Source organism: Aythya ferina, assembly GCF_964211825.1.
Source record: "Aythya ferina genome assembly, chromosome: 1".
NCBI lineage: Eukaryota > Metazoa > Chordata > Aves > Anseriformes > Anatidae > Aythya > Aythya ferina.
In genome coordinates, this window is record NC_140296.1 from 154820009 (window position 1) to 154842488 (window position 22480).

Genomic DNA, 22480 nt, shown 5'->3' on the forward strand with positions numbered 1-22480 from the left:
CATTCAGTGTGGTGAATAGGGATTTAGCTAAACTACTTTTATTAACATTGACTGAATGCCTTTAGTATTTACATAGTATTTTACATGTTTGAAGTGCTGTACTAACATTAATTAATTTTCAAAACACCCCTGTACAGTACTGTAGGTGAGAAACTTGGTGGCTAAATACCATCAGCTGCGCTGAGAATGTCCCCACAAGGGTATAACAAAATGACTGAACAAGGACATTCTAAATTAAAAACCGGTTTAATTTAGGTCAACCGTATTCGTTAGCTCTGACTTTTGTGCATGGAGAACAGTAGATGACTGTGCTTGCTTTTAATTCTCCTGTCACTCCTGGGCATAATGGGACAGTAGTGTAAAAGAAACAATCCCACATTTCTTTGCTTTTCCCCCTAAATTGTACTGACTGTTTTTTGCGTAAATATATTTAATGGATATGTGGTGCCTGAAGAGGGACACTGGAAGGTGTGAAGTTTATACATACTTCTAAAAAGCATAAAACAACAACGTACTTGATGATAGACCTGTTGAGGTAATTGCAGAAAAGTAGAGGGGGACATATTCAGAACAGCTCACAGCTACAGTTTTCTGATCTGCAATTAGGAGCAAGATTTCAGAACTTGGCATGCTGAAAATCTTAGCCAAACAGTTAAAAGCTGACATCATCCAAAAGGGCAGATTGTTTGAAATTTTGATCACTTGTTTAATAGTGCTTAACAGCCAACATTGCACTGTAAATCAATGTTTGGTGAGAGAGAGAGCAGAATCTCCATCACTCAATCCCCCTGTCAACATGGAAAAAAAATACTATTTTTGTGTAAACTGATTAGCAGATGCTGTGATAATCTACAATAATAATAAAAAAAAGAAAATCAACCAACCAAAAAAAATAGCCAAACAGCTCTTACCCCACCCTTGGTTGTCCATAAACCCATCAGTAGCAAAAAAGAAGAGTAAATAAAAAAAAAAAAAAAAAGAAAGAAAGGACAGTTCCCTTTAGTTTTACTAATATGTCTGTGCTTTTTGCTATTAACAATAATGAGGGCAAAGAGGTAGCAGGGAAGAGGGAGAAGAATAAGAGAAAAGAAAAACCGTGCCCACCATGCAGTTTCAACTAGTCAGGCCCTTACCCTTTTACAACTATACTCTTTCTAAAATGAAGCCTTTTACCTAAAGATGTTAAAAAGTTACTATGCCTGGAAGACTGTCCTATTTATAATATACTGCATTTTCAGACAGTATTCGGTATACTGTTTTTTAAGCTTGTTTTACACCTCTGTGCCCATCTAGATGTGATTTGTCTTTTGTATTGCCTTCAGATTCATCTTCACTGTGTTTTGTTTCTTTATTTTTTTTTGCCAGCGTAACAATTGAAATGGCAACTGCGGTGTCTTTTAAATGAGATGTTTACAGCATGGAAGTGCCCATCAGGTCACAGCCATGTTTTTCAGTGAGCAGGCCTTTTTATTTCTGTAATTAGGAACACTGATGACATAACGTTTGGCCTTGTTGCTCGGGTCCTCGGCCTTTAGATTACACCGTGATGCATCACAGCGATGTTTTACAGCCCCAAAGGCCCTGCTTTGGCAGCAGGGAAGAAGCAGAGTTGTGTGGTGGCAGCAGCAGCTCCAGGCCGAGGGGGAGCTGGGGAAGGACTCTGTGACTTTCTGGGAAGCTTTTTAGGGAGGTGGGTCTGAATTTCTCTTTGACCTTATCTCCCACCTCTTTGTTACATGGGATCCTCAAAACTTAGAGGATCACAGATTATTTTTTTCCCGACTGTTCCTTGCTTTTCCTCTTCCCTCTGTCCTGATGAAGAAGCCCTATTTTCCCCTCATAAGCCCTCACTTAGTCCACACTACTGAAGAGGGGGAAGAGAAAGGAAGAACCTGAAGCTGACTGCTCCTGCTGTGAGCAGTGTGGTGGGAAGAGGTCAAGAGGCAGCTGCTGAGCAGAACGATGACTGCCATGGGGAACATGGGTATCAGCTCCTGCTGGTGGCCAGGGACGGAGGAGGTGGTGGTGCCAATGTGATCACATCAGAGCTGTGAACAGCTCTGCCTTTCACTGGCACCTTCTGTCCCAGGGCTACCATGTGTGAGCCAGGCATTGCTCTCCATTTTACAGAGAGGCCAAGGAAATACTTGTTTAGCGGCGTGTATATATATTCACAAAGGGAAGCTTTGTTTTAATTACCCTTTTTCCTCCTCATACTGTATTCCATTGTGAAAGGGGTAACTCTCTGCAGAGCTAGGTGATACAGCAATGAAGATCAAAGGCTGTTACAAACCGGCATTTTCTGTTTAGATTTGTTTCTGACCTTTTAGGCTGAGGAAGCGGCTGTGTAATTTATCAGAGAAAGGTTTTTGAGCACACAGATCTTTTCCTTCCGTGCTCATCTGTGACTCTCAGCCACTTCCTCCTTTGTTTCCGAAGGTGCACAAAGGGTATGGAGGACTTGAAGGGTAGCATCGTTTTGATGACGATAAGGAACTTTATATATTGCTATTTCTGAATGATTTTGCAAGGAAGGAAACAAGCAAAGGGAATTTTCCCTCACCTCGCTTAATTTTGCCTGTCTTAAGAGCAAGAGTTGGCTTCCTGAGAGCTATCAGAACCTAAGGGCTTATGCAAAAATGATGGAATTAGGAAATAGTGTTCAGTGAAATAAATGTGTCTGTGGCTGCATGAATGTGTGTTGTTTTTCTTTTAGGCCAGCTAATTTTACTTAAAAGAGTAATCAAAGCTGAAAAGAGGAGATGGAAACTTTCTCTAAAGAGAAAGTAAAATAAAATAAAATAAAATAAAATAAAATAAAAAGCTCCAAAACATTCATTGCATGGAGTTGATGTTCAAGGACCGTCATATATTTGGACAACTTAATGGATTTGTATTGGAATTTAATTTCTTTGGCAGGGGGAAGTAGTTGTATTAACTACTGGGTAATGTTTTTGTTTTCAGTGTGATTTAATAGTTCTACATTCTTAGATAGAAATGGGAGAACGTAGAAGCCAAGAAAGAAACAAAGCAGGAGGAGGGGGAGAATGTCTTTTAATCTGACGTAGAACTAGAGAAATGTTAAAAGGTTTGGCTACTTAGAGCAGAACAAATCTGAAATCCTACAGCAGCAAAATACTTGAGGCTCTGAGACTGTAATTCTCAAAATTACAGTGCTGAAAGCCAGTTTATGCTATTATAGTATTGAATGTTGTTGTGCATGAAAGCATTGCTTATAATAGAAAAAATGTTACTGAAGGTTATTTCTGCTGCTGCTGTAATTATCTTCCTTTAGTATATCTTTGGTTGTCTAGATGGCTTTTTAAAAAAATACAAAACCAGCCAATAAAGCATCGTCTATATAAAAAGAATTCTTTACAGGAATATTTTTCTTGGAATGCCTGAATTTTTATCTGTACTTAACCACTTTGTCCCACGAGCTAAAGATCTCTCAGAAACCAAATGAGTTAGACATTTTCTGCTGAACACTGGTTTGTCATGGTTGTTAAGTTATTGTACCTTTCCCAAGAAATCAGAACTAGGAAGTTGATGAATATTTTAGTTGTTTCAATTAAAAAAAATAAATAAAACCAACCCAACAGATACATTTAATTATTTTTTTAATGTAACCCAAGATTTCTTTTATAAAAAAATTGACAGATTAGACAGTGTTAATGGCAAAACAGGAGATGTGAGTTTGCATCATAATATCCCCTTGGCAGTGAATATTGAATTTCAAAAGATAATTTCTGTCTTCTGACCATAACCACATTTCTAAAAGGGCTAAGTAGCTGCTTAAAAAATAAAACACGTCACTTTATTGAGGTTGTTAAGAAGTAGTGTTCTCTGTCTTTATGATTCGAGCTATTATGTCAGTTTTACTACTGCTAGCCCTGCAAAACAGGTAGAGTCATGGGAGACTGAACTGGTTCATACATCACCTAGAGAATTGCTAATGAAGTTCCAGCTGCCAAATTCTTTCTGCAAATTAAAAGCATAGCACAGTTTCACCTTGTTTATGTTGCTTCTTAATATTCTGCTTTTTCATTTCTAATGAATCTGGTTACTGCTCCAAAGCCTTACTTTTGTTTTTATGTTCAACTCAAAATGATTGTTCCGTACATTAATTTCGAGTGTTACTGTTTCGGGCATATTAGATGTATTCTTATGCATATCTTGTTGAGGTCTTTCATGTTTAGTATTGCAATATATAAAATGTCACTGCAGTTGGAATTAACCTACTAAACTTTTGCTACTAGTCACTGCAATGTAAGCTTCAAAAGGGAAATGTTGATTTGCAAATCCACGGTTGATTTTGATGGATCTAACAGTTAGACAGGAGTAACTTTCTTATTTTTATTTTTATTTTTCCCTGAGCAGATTTGATTTGGATTAGAAGACTATAAACCTAGAACCAAATGGTCATTTTCACATTTGTGTTTCCAAGAGGAAGCACTCTTTCAGTTCTGGTTAAATGACACATGATTAAACAACTGTGACAGATTAAGGAGTATATCTATGTCCAATTCCGAATTTCTCTCTTTTATGAATAGCATCTATGATTGCAGCCATCAGTGTGGATTAGAGCTTCCATTTCATAGCTGAAAGAAAGTTATGCCTGAGGAACTGAAAAAGGAACAGAATGGCACTTGTCAACAATGGGTAACTGTAAGAAAGTTTGTTGATCATGGGTTACTAGAGGCAGTCATTCCTTTTTTCCTGATTTCTGTCCCTTTAGGGGCTGCAGCATGGGAAATCCTAACACAAGAGCGAGAACAATGTAAGGTGTGTTAGACTGCTTTTAAAAGAGAGATGTCAAAGCACAGGAGGTGTTCTGGGACTGGAATCCAGTGGCTCCAGGGGGGAAAAAGGCGCAGACGGAAACTGGCTTCCCTGAATTTTAATTTTAAGTAACGGCCTCATGATCTCTTCTTTTTCTTTTCTTCTCCTCCCAAATTAATCATGAGTTTCATAGAATTATGAAAACATAGAATTGTTTTTGGTTGAAAGAGATGTTAAAAGATCACCTAGTACCAACCCCCCTGCCGTGGGCAGGGACACCTCCTGCCAGACCAGGTTGCCCAAAGCCCCATCTAACCTGGCTTTGAACACTTCCAGAGATGGGGTATCCACAACTTTCCTGGGCAACCTGTTCCAGTGTTTTGTGATGCTTATAGTAATAATTTCTTCCTCATATCTAGTTTAAATCTAATCCCTTTTACTTTAAAGCCATTGCTCCTTCTATCACTGCACTCCCTCTGATCTTTCCTGTAGGCCCTGTTTAGTTACTGTAATGCCACTATAAGGACTCCTCTGGAGGCTTTTATTCTCCAGGCTGAACCAACCAACTCTCTTACCTTGTCTTCTTTGGAGAGGTGTTCCAGCCCTTTGATTATTTTTGTGGTCCTCCCCTGGACCAGTCCAATGAGTCCATGTCCTTGTGCTGGATGCCTCAGAAATGGGTGCAGGGCTCCAGGCGGGGTCTCAAGAGAGCAGAGCAGAGGGCAACAATCACCCCCCTTGTCCTGCTGGCCCCGCTGCTTTTGATGCAGCCCATGACACAGTTGGCTTCTGGGCTGCAGGCACACATTGCTGGTTCATGTCAAGCTTCTCATCAGCTAGAACCCCCAGGGCCTTCTCATCAGGACTGCTCTCAATGCCTTCTCTGCCCTGCCTGTATTTGTGCTGATGAAGGGAAATGAGGCTGAAAGCATGGAGGAGGCTTGAATAATTCAAGATTGGGTCTGGGATGGTATTTTATAGTCCCAGGAAGAGGGTGAGACCTAAATGTTTGCTGGGTTCTGCTCCTGTGCAGCCCGAGAGGAACATGCAAGGTTCATGGGAATTGTGCTGTTCTCCAGAATGAAGACTCTCCATTTGGGAGACTGCAATGACAATCTTCTCCTGCCTTCTCTTCTTGGCTTCAGCTGTTACAATTAGTACCAAAATGGTGATTCTTTATTCAAAAGAACTAGAAGCACCTGATTTTACAAAATCAGTTGCAATGTAATAAGAATTTCATGGAGCTTCTTAATACCTGAATTAGTCATAGTAACCTCTAACTTCTTTATCTCTGCAGTACAGAGCTCTGCACAGTGTTTTTCACTGTAAATCCATACCTGCAAAAATAGTTCAGAAATTATTACTGGTAAGTGCAATATTCTTCCTGAGTTGCAACTTCTTGATGGGCTATACTCAAAGTACAGTTTATCCACTTAGGCAATTTTTTTTTTTTACATCAGTGTTTAATAGGCAAGCTACTAAAATGCCCTTGAAATATGTAGAAAGAATATTTGTACAATATTCTAGTTAGAGAAAGAGGTCTTTCCATATTTGTGAGAGTTTCAGAAGCATTAGGGAACGTGCCTATTTGAATACTCTTTTTATTTTTCATATAAAATTACTGTCTAAAATCCAAGGAGTAAAAAAAGGAGGAAGAAAATAAATTCATGCTTATAATTTCCCAGTAGAAAAAACTAGAAGCCTAAAACTAAAAAGTCTAATTATAATTAATTGAAAAGGTTTTTTTGCAGAAGCTAGTGGCAGTGATTTGCATAAATTCTCATTAAGGTGAATAATATATTTTCTTCAAGATTCATTAAACAAGCTTTAATCAGTTGAGCTTGAAAAACATTGCCATGAAACTTCAGTTTAAAAGTCATTACATGGCATCTAAAATAAGTTCTGAAAAATTAGAGAAACGTATCCAAGAGACATCAGCATCCTTCAGACAGTAAGAAGCCATGTAATAAATACCAGGAGGAAGGGTAGGTTGTTGTTACTGGTTTTAAGTTAATTCTACAAAGACAAAACATGCCTGGTGGGAAGGAAGCCTTGTGTCGCCAGCACAGTGGGGTGTCTTACCGGAGAGAGTTATCTGCAAACTAGTTTTTCTTTTAGTTTCAAGGAGAGAACCCAATGAACTGGCAGGTATGCTGCAGTAGGTACCACCTGTGCTTTGCATAGTGTGTACTCTACTGCAATTCTACTTTTTTAAAATGGTTAAGTTGAGCAGGCCATAAAAACATTTATGTATGTGTGAAACGTAAATATTTTTGTGCACTTCTATCCGATTCTGTTTTTCAGGATTAACTCAGATGCGGTCTTTCAAAGAACAGGTTCTAATTGGTTTGATGTGTTTCCTTTTCCCTGGGCTTAATGAACAACTTTTCTTCATGAGTTTGTCCATTTGATGATAGGAGGGTATGAAGTTCAGCTTAGAACTACCATTGTCTTCTCTTGGCAGCCAGGAAAGGTGGAGTGGCAAATCTCAGAGCTTCTGCAGTTCTTGGCAGTGCTTTCCTCTCTCTATTTAAATCCATAAAGACACAAGCACTTCCATTTTTAACTTATTCTATAAATAAATAATAAATCTGTATTTTTATATTGATTTTTATTATTGCTGGGAGGTGCAATGAACTCCTTATTTGGAGTATCCTCTGTTTCAGGAGCCAAATTTAAAGCTTTAGATGTTAGCATTGAATCAATTTTCTAAAGCAGCAGGTCCTAAATTGCAATGTATTCCAGTAATTTATGGCTTACTTCCAAGTGGTACACAGCTAGGCTGGAACCAGTACTTAACAACCTTTATTGTAGTACCTGGCCAAATCAAAAAACATATATGTTGAGTCCCTATTCTAGAGGAATTTGCTTGCTGTTGTCTTCCATTCAGTATATGCAGTGTAAAATAGAGATGGGGCTGTGAATGTCAGGTTGAATCAGGGAGACTACTACCAGTGAGTTCAGAAAACTTTGTTCTCTTAATCTGTATCAATTTAACACTTGCTGTCTTTGAGGGTGAACTCTTGTGGTAAAAAGCAGTACCATTGGCAAGAAAAAATAGAACCATGGAATGGCCTGGGTTGGAAGGGACGTTCTGGTTCCAACTCCCTTGCCACGGGCAGGGATGCCACCCCCTAGGTCAGGTTGCCCAGGGCCTTTGTCCAGCCTGGCCTTGAACACCTCCAGGGATGGGGCATCCACAGCATTGCTGGGCCGTAGACCAGTGAGTATAGCTTTTGTGTTGTATTTACTAGCAAGTTTGAATCATGCTTTCCCCTACTCATCATTAGGTGTAACATTTTTCCTTATGAATTTCTCTAATTTGAGAGGGCTCAACTATATAGAGAGAAATAGGATACACTGATATTTTCCCATGTTAGTTATTCCTCAGTTTAAACTTTTAGGGCTTGAAGCTTCTGAATGAAAATGTAATTCATGATGGCTTTTGCAGCTCTGGAGTCCAGATTTAGAAACAGATTGTTTATTTAGTAGCAGGGTGTCCTTAAGAGTACTGGCAAATGCCAGTAATCCTGACTCGAACATTGAAAAATTTGTTTCTAATGGACCCACATCACTGTGACTTTCAGGATTATATGTTAGCTGTTACAGCTTCTTTTTGTGACCCTGGAGAAGAAAGGAAAAAAGGTTTTCCCTTTCCCTTTCCCTTTCCCTTTCCCTTTCCCTTTCCCTTTCCCTTTCCCTTTCCCTTTCCCTTTCCCTTTCCCTTTCCCTTTCCCTTTCCCTTTCCCTTTCCCTTTCCCTTTCCCTTTCCCTTTCCCTTTCCCTTTCCCTTTCCCTTTCCCTTTCCCTTTCCCTTTCCCTTCTTTTTTCAAACAGTATGGTGTCCTGAAGTAGTTTCTTAGTCTTCTGATAATTGTCACCATTATTTCTTATTTTATTATATTGGACACTCTGTGTTTTCATATGTATTTATTTTGGCTTTCAAACAGCATATAAGTTATTTATCTTATTGTTGTAATTAAACTGCACCACAAATGTTGTATGTCTTATCTTTAAAGGAAAATAGACATTAAAATATCTCCAGATAAATGATCCCAGTTTTGATCTCTTTTCCTTCTTGTTTCAATTTCTGATGCTTTTACATCTTGTTTAAAAAGCTAGTATCCCAAAGCTGACTGGTGTATGTTAAGTTTTGGCCGAATGGTTCTTTTAAATATAATGGGAGGTCTATAAGTGATGGGTGGCCCAAAATCCAAAGTCACCATTCTATTCAAATAAACACACAAAGAAAGTATATGCAGGACCTTTAACTCTTACAGGAGCTTGGCAGTGTGCCATGCTTCTGACTTAATGGAATTGCTGATTTCAGGGTTGCCTGGGGCCACAACCACAAATAAGCATATATATCTCTGAGGTCATTGAAACCATTTTTATTATTTTCATAGCTATTGGAAATAAGTCACCTGGCTTGATTTATGTATAAAATTGCAGAATATCAGCCTGCAGAAGTGACCTTTAATTTAAAACTTTCATCTGTTTTGTTGGCTTGTAGCAATGGCCTGAGATATTAAAATAACAGCAGCTCATATATCTAGAAATATCATTTTATCTTTCTCAATAGTTGATGGTTAAGTATTCACTCTAAGTTTGGGGTTCAAGTCGAGTGCCTTCTGGTGAAAGGATCCTGATAGTGCGTGCTGCTACGGCTCCCTGTTAGACTTGGTTCCATTTCCAAGGGTGGGACGTCAAACCTGCAGTGAGTCTGGAAATGTGATGGTGACATTGTGGGTTTCCTGTGGGCTCATCTGCCTGTGTGCTTCACTGATTTCTACAGGCTTTTATCCTACAACTGAATTAAGAAAGAATGAGATAGGATGATGAAGTGGATTTGAATGAGATAGGTATGGCTTATTGCATGCAACATTTGGGTAAGGTTTCCTAACGCATTTGGATAGCATTGTCTTCTTGTCTCAGCATTTCTTCAGAATTCATTGAAAGAACACAGTAGTCTGTGCTGAAAACTGAATAGGCCTCCAGTGCTACGTTGTCTTAGTAGATGGGATAGATGCATTGGATAGCTGTATTTACTGGCTATATGTCATAATTCATTTCTCAGTATTTGCCTTTGTATCCCATGTTAAGAAGCTGGGATGTTTATGATGCATGCATAGCATTGTTATTCCAGCTAATTTCCTGTGAAGAGAAATAAATCTTGAATTCCCAATAACTTTGTAGCAAGATGCAATGTAGAGCCCCAGAAGAAGACACAAGTCTTGTAGAGCAGAAACTGCTTATTCCTTATGTTACTCTACATTGGTTTTATTATGCAGAAATTAATATATCCTGCTGTTTTATATGCTCTAGCAAACTATAATTTTCTTCATTAAACTTTCAGTGGCTTGTAATGCCATGGGAGACAGCAAAGAGGGAGCCTTGAACACTGCAGAGGTAACCTTCCCCAGCTCTGTAGGTGATAGGTATATGCGCTGTAGTTTATGTAAAGATTCAAAACGGCTGTTTCTCTTTGGGGACTAGGGGTGGGGTGGGGTGAGGCATTGCAATTTATTTCTTAGATGATTTATATGTTAAACACAGGTAGATCCCCAGCAGAAAACTGACTCTGTTCAAGTTACAGGCATGTAAAGTTGGAGCTTCTCTCTGAGGTGAAATTTAGTATTTTTTCCGTCCTTCTGTGAGAAGCTGAGGTATTTGAAGAGAATACATTAGCCTTGTCAACAAATACGACACTGTAGTACCCACCGTTTTTCTCATTTTTGAAGTCTGTATGTGCTGATTAATCTCTGCAGACAGTTTGTTCGCTGGTTCCTTTGGATGACTTCTGTTCCACTTGGTTGCATCTCTCCCTCCTCATCTATCCAAGACCACATTTTAAGTTTCGTCATATTCTGATCTCAACCAACCCTGCTTGTGTGAATAATGAAGGCAAAATTATTACTGTCCCTTAGCAGTGCTAGAATTTAAGAGATGACACACAACTTCCATGTTACTAAAATACTGAGTATGAATTGTTTTCCTACAAATCATTTCTGTGTTTGATGTGGACTACTAAAAGAAGCAAACTGTTCATATTTTTTTTTTAAAGCTTTCGGTAGTACTTGTGCTTTATGTTCTCTTCTATTGGCTTTCCTCTGTAGGTATCTTTAGGCAGAACCTACAGCTGTCATTGTTAAAAAGCCGGAGTTATGAAATACCATAACCTTTTGTGGCATTCACATTCCTCAGCTACCGGGAAAAATGTAGTCCTCTGTTGTGCTGCTGTCAAGGGTTTTTGGACTTAAATGTTACGGTAGGAAGTTGAGCCCAGCGGCTAAATATTGGCTTAATCTTCCCAGAGATCTTCACTTTTTAGAAGGGTACTTCTTAGGAAAGTTAAACCTGCTTTATAAAAACACATAAACAGCACACAAATTACTAGTGGAGAAAAAGTGCAAGCAGATTTGCTAGTGTAGAATTGGAGACTCTTAAAAATCTGTCCGTTTCCATTCGGTGCTGCTTTCTTTCTGTAGTTCTGCTTAACTTTACTTAGCTGTAATGGTATAGTTGGGAAGGTTGATTTCGTACATGATTCTAGTAATGGCTTCAGTTTCCCTGAATTGCTGTCTGAGATCCTTATTACTTACTGCCTGCGTCCCAACAGCTGCTTGAAAACACAGGAAGAAATGGTTTCTGGTTGTTTTGTTTTTGTGCTTGGAAATCTAAAAAGTCTTCTGAAAGACTATAAAAGCTTATCCCAATTGCACTCGATTATATAACCCTACTGGTTTCAGTGACATAATTTGGAGGTTATTCCGATGCTAATGTGGATTAACGCTAATAAAGCAGAAATCAGAATTTGATCCTGTGTGTTCTGATAACATAATTCAACTAATTTGTCATTTCCTGGCTTTCTAGCTCAATCTTTGACAGCATCCTGTAAAATCCTCTGGAGTATGCTTGGTGCAGATTACCATGTAATGGTGACTATAAAGTCCATATTTTCTTTACTAAAATAACTGCGATTAGTCCTTTTATGTCAATCCCAAGCTGTTTCTGCTACCTGCGTGTTCTTAACCATGGAATTAAGAGAAAATAAATTTTATTTTATTTAAACATTGCAGTAGGCTTAGATTTCTAGTGTTTCACAATTGCAATGGCATGCCACAAAGATTTGTTCCCTCTAATGGATATCTGCATCTGAGATTGAGGCACAAAGATGAAACAAGTCAGTAAAACTCATTTTAACCTTTTTTTCAGTAGCATCAACACCTTCCAAATGAGTGGGTGCCAGCCTGCTCTGCTAAAATATGCTTATCAAGGGCATCCCACGGTGCTCAGGCAGAAAAGTTGAAGAGCTGGAAAGAATATAGTTCATACACTGAAGACTATACTGAACAGTCTCTCTACTCACTAGAAGTTGTTATACATCTTTGTGAGACCAATTATATGGATCATTTTACTTTTGGATAGATTTTTTTTCCTTAAAACTGGTTTTGACATAATTGTAGCAAGTTTGATTTTTTTTTTCTACCTAAAAATAATGGGAGAAGGGGGGAGGGCTTCCAGGAATTTGTCTGATTTGTCTGACCTTTCTGTGGCAAGGACTAAGGGTAGGAGTTCAACTCCATCCATCGTAAATGTTTTCTAGCCAGATTTTGGCCCCTATATATATTCTGTAGGAAATTTGCTCAATAGAAATCCTATTCTGACAAGGAAATTTTTTTTTTATTTCAGAATCTTCTGAAAAGATACTTTAATTATTTTGGTAGATTCACAAGTGAGTTAAGTTATCAGCAGAGAGAAATGTAAACCTAGGGTTTTATTTTAACATCTTAAATGTTAAAATTTCGTGCTGTTTTTCTTCCATCAAATTAAACATGTTTTGCTTTGCATGTTGGTTGGTGTTTCTCTTTTTGTCCCCAGATAGTTTCACTGAAATGGCAGCATCTTTGATTCATGTGTGTAGTTGGACTTTGGAGCTGACTCAGCATAATTTAGTTGCTCAATCCACAGGGAGAGCTTCCTTGACCTCCTAATATTATTTAGTGTATTGCTATAAATAGTGCTGTCACCACAGTCACATGTGACGGCATATCAGAGAAGTTAGTAAACTGGAGTAGGAAAACAGTGATAATTTTGGAGCAGTGGCATCTGTTGGGTTCCTTAGATCAGACTGATTTAAAAATAAAAATTAAAATAAAAAAAAATATTTTCCACTTCCCCTTTATATGGAAGTTGCTGTCTGAAGATGGCACGTCTTGAAGTTTTAATATATTTATGTGGGCAGTCTCTCATGTACAGAATTGGGTGCCTTCTGAAGGCATGTACTCAATTTTGTGCTAAAAATGGACAATGCTACAAGAAAAGATAACTGTGTTCTGTTTTTTTTACGTATAAAAAAAAAAAAAAAAAGAAAAGAATTAAGTCTTCAGCATAACTATTTGTAAGATACTGAAGTGTACTTAACCACTTAACCTTAATGGAAAATGCTTGTGCTGTACAATATGATTAAATGAAAAATCTGCTATTATTTTCTTCTCAGAAAGAGCAGTCAGGCATTGAAATGGGTTGTCCAGGGAAGTGGTGGCATCACCATCTCTAGGGATGTTCAAGGAGAGGCTGGATGTGGCACTTAGGGACATGGCTTAGTGGGTGACATTGGTGGTTGGGTGATGGTTGGACCAGATGATCTTGGAGGACTTCTCCAACCTTAATGATTCTACAATTGATTCTGTGATAGCCTTTAGATAGGGAAAGGGATGAAAAGTGGAAAATGATTATTTTCCTACTTACTTTCCTACATAAAATTAATTGTGCATTTTTACAGGTATGCAGAGAAAGAACTTAGTCTATGGAATTTGGAACAAAAATTCATGTCCAGCTTGAGGTTAGGACATTGCAAATATTGTGTTAAAAATTTTAAGTGCAATGTTAATAAGCTCTTGCAAAATGATAAACGGTCTTGGCACTTGGTTTTCTAAAGCCTGATGCTTTTTGATGGGAAAATTTGTCACCACATTACAATCTTAGATTTTTTTTTTTTTCCCAAATTTTGGTTTCTGGTAGTTATCAATGTGCAAATGTTTTGTTCCCATTTGTTGAGCAGGAGGAGGAGCTGGAAGGCGATCATTCAGTAGAGATTTTGGGCCATGTTATCAGCTTACTTCTTTGTGTGTGCAATTGCTGTGGGTCAGAACACTGTTTTTACACATTTATGCAACTTACAGATGGGGTTGAAGGGAGGAAAGAGGAGACTCTTTCAAGAGAGGAGAATTTGGGATGCACACAAATTCCATGGCTGATAGCTTTTAGCATTGTGGGATCTGGGCTTTGCAGTGCTTTGAATAAAGGAAGGAAAGCCGCTGTGATTTTGACAGCTGTCTCAATCAGTTGATTCTTGCAGTGAAAAACATGAATATTACCAACAGTTGCTAGTCTGGGGCTGCCATTTTTGCCCTTTTTTTTTTTTTTTTTTTTTTTTTTCCTCCCCCAAATATGGACATTTCTTCAATATGGGTTCTAAAGCTAGTGTAAGGTTAAAGTTAACCTCTGGGTATTTGTTTTCACTAGATAGATTTAGTAGCATACCTTTCAGTTAAAGCAGTAAAACTTTAAGTTTAGACCGGACCTCTGTTAATGAAGGCTTTTTGAGCGCCTAAATAAAAGGCTTGAGTTAAGGAATTTATACAAAATAAATTAACACTTCCCTTTATACCCAAACCACACTCCCTCACGTAACCTCCTCTCCTTTCCCCCAAGGAAAAGATAAAAAGGATGCTGTCTGTACATTATGTACATTATGTTGTGGTTCAGAAGTTTCTCATCTACTCATTAGTTACTCCTATACTTATGTGTGTACATGTTCCTGGCTGTTCTTTTCAGTGCTTCACAAAAAATAAAAGTCAGATGCCTAAAATGTCTTTCAGGCTTTCATTTTGGAGTACACGAGAAGCTTGTGTTTAGGCATAATAAGACACAATCTCCCCAAACTTTCTGAAACTTCTGTCAATAAATAGACTTGAATTGCAAAAGATGTAAGCTTAAAAAATTAAATGACTGAGCTTTGTTTCCTCAGAACAGTCTGCCATATACTGAAAATAATATAGAACTGTTAATGGGACTGATATGTGACTGATAAGCTCTTCTGCAGTGGTACAGGAGGTATGCCTTGTTTTTCATATAATCATTTAAAATATACATGTTTTGGAAAGGCTTTATGTATATTCAGTAAGTGGCTTGTCAGAAAAAGTAGTTTAATGTCTGTCCTATTAATCTAGGTAAGAGTCTTAACATTTCCACCGTAACTACCGTATTCTCAAGCCTTAAAATGTCTTTTTCCTTAGAGGTAATTGTACTGTTGTGAGTAGCTATATGGTGAAATTGCAAAAAAAAAAAAAAATAATAAAAAAAAATTATGGTTTATTTTCTCAAAGGGAAGTAAGGAAGAGAAATAGGGTAGTGCCATGTTCTTCTGTGGAACAGTAAATCTAATAAGGCCTGCTGGGCCCACTTTTATCATCTAAAATAGATTTGAAAAGGGCAGCAGAGGTTCCAGCTATGAATTCTGACCACGCTTCAGAAGCTTGGAATTACATTTTTACCCATACATATATATATGTGTGTTTGTGTGTGTGCACGTGTACGTGTGTGAAATAAATCATGAGCTCTTGCCAGGCAGTAGTTTGCACTGAAGAATATTTGTAAAGAATAACTTTTAATGTGTATTTGAAGGAATATGTTATCAGGCAAATACTGAATATCTTGAAGTCTTGGGGGAACAGGATTAGCAATTTTGTATTACATGGTGTGGTGGGGAGAGGTTACCGTATATAACAGCTTTGAGAAAACGAGAAAACATTTTCTGGTTTAGTAATTTAAGCGGTTTTTTTTTTTTTTTTTTTTTTTTTTTTTTTTTTTTTTTTTTTTTTTTTTTTCAATAAATGCTTCTTTGTAGACCTATTGTACAAGTAGGTGAAGAAATGTGGGGAGCAGACACAAAGACAGGAGCTCATCTTCTCCCACTGTGTGTATCTGCTATCTCCTGAGAGGGATCTGATGGTATGCCATTGTTTGGAAACTGAAATTATTAATTTATTTTCTTACTTCCCTCCAGCATATTTCTTACCTGTGTCTGAATAATCAACTAGTCCTAAACCAGGCAGTTGACATTAGAGTTTCAGATTTCATGTAGTCCATCTTTTAGTGTTTGTTACATCAAGCAAAAGATTGAACTGAGAGGAACTGAGGTGCACTTAGGGTTAATATTAAAGCCAGATTCTTTTAGCATAAGAGGATAAACTTAGAAACGAAAGGGCTTATAGTATGGAGAAGGATACAGTCTGAAGCTTTTATGGCTAGCTTTTGAAATATTTATGTTCCAGGAGGAAAAGATTTTTCAGGCCAACTCAACCTTCTTGTAACCAAAATGTTTTGAACCTTTAGCTGCTTAAAGTTTTCAAAGCTCTTTTAGTCAATAAGAAAATCAATGCTTGCAGCATGCTTCAGTGTAGTTAAAGCAGAGCTTGACAGCACCTGGTGTTATATATGGGTACCACCACCGGTTCAGGATTCCATTCCTTCTTCAGAATAACACTGTGCATCTTTAGTTGGAAAGTTAGAGAGGTCTAGAAAGCTACAGCTGGAGGGCTATTGAATTGTAGCCTACTGGTGGAAGAATCAAACCACAACTGATGGAATTGAAGTTACCTTGTTAAATGTATTTATTTCCATTATGCTCTACAAATGTGCATTGTGTATTTTAAAAGATCGATTCCTTTAAAAGACATTGTGCAGTTTAGAAAAATCTTAGAAAGTCTACATCTATTTGTGAAACAAGACCATAACTCTTGTCAATGATTTTTTATTATTATTTTTTTATTATTTTTTTATTTTTTTTAATTGATTTTTTCTCTGTGTCATCATTTTTGATAGCAATTGCAAGTATGTGAGGGTACAGTATAGATCTTTCCATTCTGCTTATATCTAATTCAGGAAAGCATCACCCCAAAAGTTTTATGAGAAAGACACTACTTACAGTCCTGTTACTTGTGGTTTGTGTTTGTTCTGGTACTAAACTTAAGTTGGCTATGAAATAACTGTTAAAGGACAGTAATATTCCAGAACCTGTAAATAATATTATCATTTATTTATATACTCTCTTATACAAACTGCATAGTTAATAGCTTTCACTAGCAGTTATACAAGATAGGAATATTATATTAAAAATACATCATCTTTCATGTGTGAGCACTGAGTTGGATGCATTCAGGTATTTCTAAACAGGAATAAAAGGACTGAACTTGGGAGAATTTAGCTAGGCACTAGTTTACTGACACCTCATTTCCCTTTGGTGGTGGTAGGTATTGCTTTAATTAGTTTAAAATATGATTTGAATGTAGGTGTTTTTTCTGCAGTGTCTGGTGTGTATAGTTGTGTTCTCAGAGCCAGCAACTCAGGATCCTATATATCACTTAGCTACTTGTTACCCAGTATTTCCCACCTGAAAACATCTGAGTTATTGGCTGTTCCTTAGAGATTCACATAAATATTTGTTCTTAAGAGAAACTGAAAGCTGCAATCTGAAACCCAGAGGATGCACATAATTTGGTCTCCTGCAGGTGTCCCTACTCAATATACAATATAGATAGCTTTTTTTTGTGGTGAAGTGGCACTGATAAGTTTTTACAGCCTGCTGGAATTGTAGATAAATCCCACTTTCACAACTGTTGAGAAGGAATGAACTTTAAAACAGAACATGCAAGATATAATTGCTGCCAGACATCTACAAGAACAGTAACTAGTTCCCTTGAGTCTATAATTAAACATTTAAATGAATGAGTTTTCATGTACTTATGCTTATTACTCAGAAGACATCTCTATGCACTAGATAGTATTTTCTGATTTTTTTTTTTTCCTTTTTGCTGCCAATGCAGACTATATGTATACTGTAGTCTGTGGTCATGTATGAGAATTGTCCAAAGTATGACCATCATAGAATCATAGAATATCCTGAGTTGGAAGGGACCCACAAGGATCATCAAGTCCAATTCCTGGGTACACACAGCACCACCCAAAAATCAGACCATGTTTCTGAGAGTGTTGTCCAAACGCTTCTTGAACTCCAGCAGGCTCGGTGCCATGACCACAGACCTGGGGAGCGTGTCCTAGTGCCCAACCACCCTCTTGGTGAAGAACCTTTCCCTAATGCCCAGCGTGACCCTCCCCTGTCCCAGCTCCATGTCGTTCCCTGGGGTCCTGTTGCTGCCCCAGAGAGCAGAGCTCAGCACCTGCCCCTCCGCTCCCTTTGTGACAGAGTTGCAGGCTGCCATGAGGCCTCCCCTCAGCCAATTGTTCTCTCATCGTATATTTATCTAGCTGTATGCTGAACATTTTGTCCAGAAGGATACTGTGAGAAACAGTAAAGAAGTCTTCATTGAAATCCAAGAAGATGACATCAACTGGCTTCCCTTGGTCAACTAGATGGGTGACCCTGTCATAAAAGGAAGTTTGTTAAGTGAGACCTTCCCCTCATGAACCCGTGTTGGCTGTCACCAACGTTGTCCTTCAGGTGTTTTTCAGTAACTCCTGGAATAATTTTGTCCATAATTTTACTGGGCACTACAGTGAGACTGACAGGACTCTACTTAGCAGGGTCTTCTTTCTTGCCCTTTTTGAAAACATGGACAATGTTTGCCAGCATCCAGTCAACTTGGACCTCTCCAGATTCCCAAGACTATTGAAAAATAATTGAGAGAGGTCTTACAATGACATTAGACAGCTCTTTGGCTACCCTGCGATGAATCCCATCAGGCCCCATAGACTTATATATAACAGACAAACAAATATGTTAGACGTAGGCATGTACAATAGATGATGTCTGTTGTTTGCCTGCTTTCTGACCACATATCTGCCTAACAAATAGCCTGTGAGAAGTTTGGAAACGTAGATTCAGCTACTGTGTATCTGGGAGATGTGAAGCTAATTTCTACTCCAAAAAGGAGTCTCTGGCAGTTTCTTTTCCAGGCTTGTTGTCTCTACAGGTAATGTGTAATCTCGTAACCATCCTTAGCATGACTCATTAAGATATACTGTAGAAACACTCTAGGGTACTTTTCCATTGTTTTTTATGAAAAGGGAGTAAATGAAAAATATTCTAAAATGATCTTGAGGAAAAACAAGGAAGAACCTCCAAGCAGAGACTTGCCAGTCTATCACTGCCTATCTATTTTATGTAAGAGAAGGCTGGGCAATAGTTTCCTGTGTGCACATTTGGGAGTTCTCCTTTTTCTTAAAAATATGTTCCGTACTTCAAATGCTGATGTTCATTTTCAGCATATGGGGACCATTAGCAATATTGAAGCTGGACATATGGCTTAACGCGTTAAATCACTTTAGAATGTTGCATCTGTTTTTTTACCCTGGTGTTAACACCTGGATCGGTTTAGCACTAGTGCAGAAGTTTAGGACATATAGAGCTGTTAATTTTAAAAACATCTGGGCTTTTTTTATGCATGTATATGTGCGTGTGTGAACTGCTGGGTCTCCAGCATTATTTGAGTTTGATGAAAAAAATCTTACTTGAATTGTGATGAAGGTGTGTACTGACCCAGGCAAATCAGCAGTTTATAAAGCAGGAGACAGAAGAAATCTTTTGAGTAGATAAGCAGATGATTTTCCCATGCAGCTTTTGTCTTTCTTCCGACTTCTATTTTTAAAGTATTGATAGCTGGCTATGATTCTTCTTCTTTCTTTTTTTTTTTTTTTTTTTTCTTCCTCTCAAACCGATCCATTTGTTGTACACTGAATAAGATATCCCGCTCTCCCGGGATGCGTGAAATGGGCAGGCATTAAAAATTGACGAAAGCGAGTTCCCTGGCTGAGTCTGCAAGCCTTATCTGAGGCTGCTTGAAAGTAAAAATGCCAGTTGTGTTGGAGCTTTGAAAAACGGCTTTCCCTTGTGACCTGCTGCCTTTTAGTGAGAGCAGAGTTTACAGCTCTTTTTAAGAGTGATGAGTGCAGTTGGCGAGTTTCTCTTGTTATGCCCATTAGCAAGATTGGACTAATCTGCAGGACGTAACCTGGAGGTAAACTGTGAGTGAAGGAGAAGGAGAAGACAAGGCTAAAAAGGCGTTTTGTAGTTTCCTTTATCCCAGAGTCTTTCCTGGAGCCAGCAATTAATAACATTTTCCTATCTGTGGAGAGCCACGGTCTCTGCGAGTGCACAGACATTATAAAGGACATGTCAGCACTGCCTGCCAGGGCATTAAGAGGGACAGCTTTTAAAATTGCCGTTGAAATCAGTGACTAAGCACCACTACTGCAGCAGAATTAACAGCTTGTTAATTTAATAATTAAAGAAAGGTGGGGCCTTGCTAGACAGGAGCAGGGCAGCTGGGGGCAGCTGGGCCAGGCCATGGACCTGTGGGAGGGCCTGGCGCAGGGCCTGGCCAGGCTGTGGGAAGCTGGAGACTTTTTTGCTTTTAACTCGTAGGGCAAAATGGCATAGAGCTGCCTGGCTCTGGTACCTCGGATATTCATTTTCCTGCATCCTGTTGTTCAGTCAAGTCAAATGTTGACCACGTGTGGATTTTATTACATTTGATAATGTGAAATAGGGTAGCAGTTGAAGCTTAAGTGAGATGTACTTCTTTGCTGTCTGACATCTAGTTTCATCTCTTGTATTAGTGTTTCCAGTACCCCAAAACATTAACTAGACTATTTTCTAAACATTAACTAGACTATTTTGTTGTTGTAACATTCAAACATTTAGCAAAAAATAATCATGTGGAAAGAACTTTATTTCAAATCCTCTCTCAGAGAGGGTATAACATTTGATATGATTGGGCCATTAAGTGAGCTGGAACCAGCAGTTTCTGTATTTTTCATGCTGACAGGTATTAGCCTATGCTACCCTTACACGCATGAGAAACTACATTTATTTCACAATTGTCTGATGAATTTTGTAGCCCAGTACAGGGTGATCAATACTGTATCTACAAGGCTTGCTGTTTATTTTTTAAAATATGAACTGGACTGAACAGGAAAGGATCAGGCTTGCATCAAATTTGGTCTTACGACCGTAAAAGAAATTTGACTGAATTAATGCCTTCAGAATATACAATAGCTTTCTTTATGATTTTGAGGAAAGCAGTTTACTTTTGGCAAGGAAGAGACCAACAAGGGGATACATACTGCGTGGGAAGGAATGGTAGGGCAGCTGTTCACTTAGAGGGACAGAGCCGGTTCCTTTTCTTATTAAGTGCAGTGTGGAGTCATTTTATACATCTGTATCAGTAGCTTTATACATGTATACATGTATATATATGTTTTATAGATGTGTACAGTTACTTTTTTTTTTTCTCTTACGAAGTGGTTGTATGGAAATGGAAGTATTGGAAATGGGCACATCTGCAAAAGATACAAAACCGTACATTTCCTGGGAATAACGTGTTTGCTATCTAGCCTTTTTGCAGCAGAGCACTAAGCCTCTGAAGAGGGCAGTTGCAGTGGCAACTTACTTCTTTGCTGCCACTTACTTCTTTAGTATTTCCCCAAGAAAAAGATGTGTTTGTAGTTCAGGGTTTCAACTCTAAATTCTGACATCTGATAGCCGTTCTTAACACCACTCACTGTTCAGGAGCTTGTAGTCCTAGATACTATTCTTTTCTTGGAAGAGAAAGGAATATTTCTAGCCTAACACCTGCTTTACTTTTACCGAATTCCTGTTTTTTTTTTTTTTTTTTTTTTTTTTTTTCCCCTCATGGTGATCCTGAGAGTGCTTCTACAGACTGAAATCACAGAGGACTTAGATTTCAGGAAGGGACTCTGTGGAAGGACAAGATAAATAAAGTGAAAACAAAGATCTTGTTTTCTTCCAATGTTCTTTTGTGACTGGACTGAAATGAGAAAAATGTGTGTGGGGTTGGGAAAACAAATAGAAGCAACCTAATCCACTGCATAAGCAGAAGTCAAAATGAAAATTTTCAGGCATTCTAGAAGGCATCATCAGATCTTTAAGGGATTTAAGCTGACCTCTTCATAACCTCCATGTGCACAGAGACAAAAGGACACGCCGGGAGGAAGCGTGTCAAAGCATTACAGCAGTGCGCTAGACAATGGAAATGCTGAGCTGCATGTTATTTAGAGCATTTGCATGAAGATTCTGTGACATAGCATATCGGTGTCTGACCATTTTTCTTTAAAGAACAAGACAAAATTGCTGAAACTAATAGTATAAAAACTGGAGAACTGGAGTTTGGGTACAGGTTGCAAGGGACATGTTTCATGGGGAAGAGAATGTAAGGCGAATCTGGGCAAATGAATTGGACTGCTGCATTTCCAACACTGGCACGAATTTCACACTTTTTTTTTTTCTTTTCTGTATCATCTGAATTGAAAAACGGTTAATTATGGGAAGGTATTTTTTGGAAAGGCCAGAAGAGGGAATGACTAAAGAAATAGAGATAAATCATTTCTCTTGATTAATATTTTTAACAGTAGAGTCTTGAACTCTCTGGATTCTTAATTAGCCATATAAAATAAATGCTAAATGAGTTAAGCTTAGTAGTAAAAACAAAGCACCTTTACAGAATAGCTTAAATTTTGGTTATGAAGACAAGTAATTAATTAAATTCTAGCCATCATTTTGAGCTAAGCAGGTCTCACACCTTCTTCCTCAGCATAAATTTTAAATGCAAATGATTGGATTTGTACAAACATAGGGGACAGATTTTCACAGTAT

At 38.1% G+C, this 22480-nt stretch overlaps 1 protein-coding gene across 3 annotated transcripts in view; it reads left to right on the forward strand.

Moving 5' to 3' along the window:
* The window catches only part of TMTC2 (transmembrane O-mannosyltransferase targeting cadherins 2), a 256087-nt gene that overhangs the window by 79111 nt on the left and 154496 nt on the right, over positions 1-22480 (forward strand). The window lies entirely within an intron of this gene.